The sequence below is a fragment of the Arachis stenosperma genome, chromosome 6 (genome assembly GCF_014773155.1).
Source record: "Arachis stenosperma cultivar V10309 chromosome 6, arast.V10309.gnm1.PFL2, whole genome shotgun sequence".
NCBI lineage: Eukaryota > Viridiplantae > Streptophyta > Magnoliopsida > Fabales > Fabaceae > Arachis > Arachis stenosperma.
The window spans coordinates 8,961,742-8,967,116 of NC_080382.1; the positions used below are offsets into that span (position 1 = coordinate 8,961,742).

The 5,375-nt window shown below is 30.9% G+C and overlaps 1 long non-coding RNA gene and 2 other non-coding genes across 4 annotated transcripts; all 3 read left to right on the forward strand.

The window, feature by feature from the left end:
• The first annotated feature begins 1,426 nt into the window (after positions 1-1,426).
• On the forward strand, positions 1,427-3,488 carry LOC130935514 (uncharacterized). 2 transcript variants are annotated; one of them, XR_009067900.1, is made up of 3 exons: positions 1,427-2,536; positions 2,618-2,677; positions 2,791-3,488. It is a non-coding gene; the product is annotated as an uncharacterized LOC130935514 (long non-coding RNA). The 2 variants fall into 2 exon arrangements; XR_009067899.1 differs by having other exon boundaries at positions 1,427-2,677.
• Positions 3,489-4,371: 883 nt separating this feature from the next.
• On the forward strand, positions 4,372-4,481 carry LOC130938683 (small nucleolar RNA Z107/R87). The gene has a single exon (XR_009069840.1). It is a non-coding gene; the product is annotated as a small nucleolar RNA Z107/R87 (small nucleolar RNA).
• Positions 4,482-4,566: 85 nt separating this feature from the next.
• On the forward strand, positions 4,567-4,669 carry LOC130937004 (small nucleolar RNA R30/Z108). Its single transcript, XR_009068243.1, has one exon. It is a non-coding gene; the product is annotated as a small nucleolar RNA R30/Z108 (small nucleolar RNA).
• Positions 4,670-5,375: the final 706 nt, after the last annotated feature.

Genomic DNA, 5,375 nt, shown 5'->3' on the forward strand with positions numbered 1-5,375 from the left:
GTAAATTTTGTAATGTATAAGTATGTTATTATAAAAAAAGAAATTATATGATTGATTAGACATATTTTTTCATCAAAAAATATTTTTTTAATAAGAAATCAAGAACTAAAATACATATTTTTTTCGGTTCTTACGAAATATACGTTTTCAATGTGTGTAAATGGGTTAGATCGAGGGCAATTTAAGCATCTTCACTACAATTTCTGACATCTTCAATCCAGACGAAAGAGGTCGTAGATGATAGTGGGGGTGTTTGAAATATCTTCACGTCAACTCCAAGACAGCGATTTAAGGTATTCCGCAAAAGAAAAAATATTTTATAAAAGCACTTGTATTATAACATGTAAAAAAATAGAATTGAAATTAATGGACTCAAAGATATTGATAATTTTGAATTTATAGAAAAAAAGAAGAAAAAACTAGTGAAGGGATTAGTTAAGTGCATGACATTCAATTTTAAAGACTAAAATGAGTCACTTAACACAAAGTAATAGACTAATTTGATGCATATACAACCATGATATAATGAATAACACGAGGATAAATTCTGTTGTGACATGTGACACAACTATTCACATCAATATGCCATGTGTTACTGGTCAACCCATCATTATACTATTACACGTAGCCAAATTATATAGTGACATGTGTCACTAACACGTCACGTCATCAAATCATGTCATCACGCGTTAATAAAAAATGAGTAACGTGGTGTATTTTTGTCGGTTTAACTCATATATATCACCGTTCGGGTAATTGTTGAGGACAAGATTGTGAAATATACAAATTACTCTCTTTTATTCATATCTCTATATACTAAGTTCTCTGTTTTCGTCCATTTTTCTCCCAATTACCAAAACTCAACCGGTAATCTATCCGCTCAAGGTGTTGTATCAGTGCTTGTTTTAAATTAAATTAAATATATAATACAATTTAACAAAAATGAACTATATATAACATTCAAATTAGCAATAACACTTGGGTTGGAGGCAAAGCTAGTGGCTTAAGGTTTGACTTCTAAGGTCCCAGGTTTGAATACGTTACTACCAGACTATCATCAGTTAATCTACTCTTACAAATAAATTTAAAACGAGAAATCTTTTTCAGTCTCATATATTAGTTGCATTTCATTCTGGAGATTATTACTAATTAAGCACTTAACATTAATTTAATTTCCGAAGTTGTTAACAGCAGTTGTCACGTTACTAAAATCTTCAATCTTAGTTAGCCAAGATGATTGGGCAAATAAAGTTAAGTCAAAGAAACACGATGTCTATTCAATTGGTCAATATAAGCCGCCACTACCCCAGTGAGTTTAACTTCTTGTTCAAGTTAATTTCTTGCTCCCCACACTACCGCGCGCCAAGAGTTCCGATCCACATAAAACAATATATTTTTCTCGAAAAATATATATTCGTCCAAAACCATGTTTGCACCACAAAAATTAGCAATAGCTACTCTGTGCTCCATTATTCAATATTCATGATTCAAAAAATATAGTCCACAAATTAAAATGCTTTCTATTAACTTAGAATGTGATCAGCTCCGCCTTTGAGGACACTCTTCATATGAATTATTCTTTCTAAATGAAGAAGAATAATAATGCTTTGTGCAGGATCTTATAATTTATTTTTCTTCCTCACTTGAATATTATTGTTAATATATCTATATATCGTTGATATTGATGAGTTGCTTTTGTTTGCACCTAACATTGTTGTTTCATTATTGCTTTCAAAGGGTTTGCAATTTGCACATTGCTGAAACAAAGCTACTTAGATTCTCTGAAACTTGTTCAAGATTGAAACTCTTTTAACTTCACCCATTAGTTGCATCGTCAACACTTAATTCGAACGTGTTATTTTTTCCTACCGTACGTTTTGATTCGATTATGTTATTATTTAGAATTAAACGATCCATTCTGTCATGGTAATTGCACGGGTTGTCCCCGTCTCTAACATTTTATTAATAATTTGATGCGGGTGATGAAGTCAATGATGACTGAGAAAGTTCAGATTGCCGACATCAGTTGATAATCTTGTTCAAGCTATGATTTAAATATCTAAATTGTCTGAGACTTTCACACCGATTTCTGAGCTGAAAATTGATATGATTTAAATTAAATAGAATTATGTTATCTTTAGGAGTTTATTTATTTTCTATGTGTTTGGATAAATATTTTTTAATAAAAATATTATTTTTTAAAATTTTAGTATATTTTTTTAAATAAAAGTAAATTCACTAAAAAAAAATCAGAAATTTTTGTTTTAAAACAACTACGATTTTTTATTTATTTATTTTACTTTTTTTTTGGTGACTATTTATTTATTTTACTTAAAAAAAGTTTTATCATGATAAATGAAAAAAAAATATATTATCGTATCTAAATCTAATTAATAAATAAAAAATATTAAATAAAATGAACAGCGACTCATACTTACACACAGAAACATTGATGAATTTCCAACCACCTACCTGGCCGACACAATATTATACTACTATTTCAGTGAACACCATAACTGCTTAGAGAGGCCTCAAGGTGAGTTGTGTTGTATTATTTATATTTTCTCATGTTTCTTCACTTTTTTTAGTTTGTTAATTAGTTGCCATCACTTTGAAGCACTCTTTCCCCTCATTCCCGGGCTTCTGCCTGAAGCTCTCCTACTCTCCATGGCTCAAGGTGTTTATCCAAATCCGATTTGAAAATTGCGGATATTCTTCCTCTCTTTTCTGCCTGAAGTTCTCCTATCCTCTGCTCTCCATGCTTCAATTAATTGGAAGCTTCCTGTGCAGGTTAGGTATTCATGCTCTTCACATCTTGTACATGTATGGAATCTATCCTCGCTGTTAGTACGGTATTGTGCTTAAACCTTATCCTATTCCTCTTTTTGACAATTACCTTAGCTACTGGATTAAGTCATTGCTCATTTGCTTGCTACTAATTCAATTTCTATTTTAATTTGCTTGAGAGAATGATTGGAAATTTGGAATGGAATATTAGGTTCATTTCACTGCGTAGTACGGTTTATATACAAATAAAAACATAAAAAAGGACACAGGAAAAGCTATACAAATTGCTGAAGTTGAGGGTGCTAATAATAAAATTGAGGTGATGGCGGTGAAAGTGGAGATGAAGAGTATGAATAAGTACTTGTGGTTGATGATAGCACTCAAGCTATCCATGACTTTGAGGAAAGCAAAACAGAGGAACTTAACTTCATATTAAATGGTCGGTAAACATTTAGACACTAGCTAGGGTAGATATTATTTTTTTGCTTCAATAGATATGATTTTTACTTAGCAGTGGGGGCTTATGGTGGTGTATGTTCACTCTCTGGATTTTCCATTTTGGTATTAATTAGTAGATGGATATGTATTTGATTTCGGTTCTTCAAGGAGATATTGAACTTAACTATGTAATTACTTCAGAATTTTTAAGCATTTGCTGTACATGCTCAGTGTATACTTTGATATTTAAGAATTTGATCATATACATCAGTATGACTTTCTTTTTATTTTAAAATGTATGACTTATTTTCTTAAACTTTAAAAATAAATAAAGATTAAGAGAACAATTTAGTATTTCCAAAATTTTTACATGTTTTATTTTTAATCCCCCTGTTCAGATAATATGTTTGTGCTAATCCTTAAATTAATATTATCTCTTAATTTTTTTTGTTGACTATATTATCTCTTAATTTGAGTTAGAAACAAAATATCAAAACTAAATAGGTTTAATTATTCTATTGGTTCATATAATTTTACGAAATTTTTAATTAGATTTTTATACTTTTTTTTAATTGAGTTATTGCACTAATTTTTTTAATTGGATCTTTATATTTTTTTTAATTAGATCTCTGTACCAATTTTTTTTAATTGAATTTTTATACAATTAAACTAATTACTGTCAAGAGAAAATTAATTAAAAAAATTGATACAGAAACTCAATTAAAAAAAATTTAAAGACCTAATTAAAAATTTTACAAAAATATATAAACCAACAAAATAATTAAACCAATTAAATATGTATAGAAAGTAAAATTATATTTTTAGCCAGGAACAAAATCCAAACTCCCAATTCCCAACATTAATTTATAAGGGAAAGGGTCAAAGAGGGAAAAACCGAAAACCTAGTTAATCACTTGAGGCAAGGAAACGACGGCGTTTAGTATTCTCTGTTCTGTGTACAACAACCCTAATTGCATCCTATAAATTCAGACTCTTGTCATCTCTCATCACCGTCCTCATGTGATAGCACTAGGCACAGGTTCCTTCAAACAATTTCTTGTTGATTACCGATTCATGATTCTAGTGTTTTTCATCTCTGAAAACATCTCTTCTCTTTTGTTTTTTTTTAATATAAGATGTTTGTGAGATCACGGTGATGACTCCATGAAATTCAAGCTCAACAGACCGGAATGCAGTGCTTTCTCTCTTTCTTGAGATTGCTTTGCGTGTCGACCACCCCGCTGACCTGAGTGATCTCTTACGCTTCTTCGTCCTCTTTTCGTTACTTTTATTTTAAGCATTTTCTTTCAATTTTGTTTTTCATTTTGAAACGGGGAAAGGAGTTTTGACAATGAGGATATAAAAGCTCCCTCTTCTGAAATCTTTAGTTGAGGAACATTGCTGGCAGAATCGAACCATAAAAACCTTTGCCATCACTGAGTTATCTCCTTTCCCCTCTTCTACAAGTTTTCTGCTCTATTGTCTTCTTCTGCTCTTTCTTTCATTTTTTCCTGTTATCACTGTGTCTTTTTTTTTAACTATAAGTTTTAAAGTACATTATGTACATAAAATTGATTTCACTTTTACTTTCTCTACTAATATTGATCTAGCAAATCTATAATATGGTTTAGAGGGAGGAGATAAGAGTAGTGATTTAACCGAGAACTGTACCTAGGATTGACGAGGATATGAGAATTCCATTCTAGCATCTGAATCTGAATTAGAAGCAGCGAAATGCAGTGTTTTCACACACTCGGATTTCTTTGCGTGTCAATCACCCTGCCAACCTGACTGATCCCTTAAGCCTATTTTTTCAGTTTGTTTTTGTAATTTTGAAATTGGAAAAGAAGTTTGACAATGAAGACGCAAAGCTATCTCTTCTGAAATATTTATTAAGATGCTATTATTATTAAATTTTCGAGTAAATGTCCAAAATAGTCCCTCAAATTTAAATCGGTGTTCAATTCAGTCCTTTAATTTTTTAAATGACCAAATAAATCCCTAAAATTTAGAAACGTGCGTCCCTGTTAGTCCCTCCCAGAATTGTTGTGTTAACGTTGCTGATGTGGAACGTTAATTGCCATGTGGGCATTCTATTAAACGACGTCATTTGAGTTGTGGGTGCCCTAAACCTGTAAAACAACGTTGTT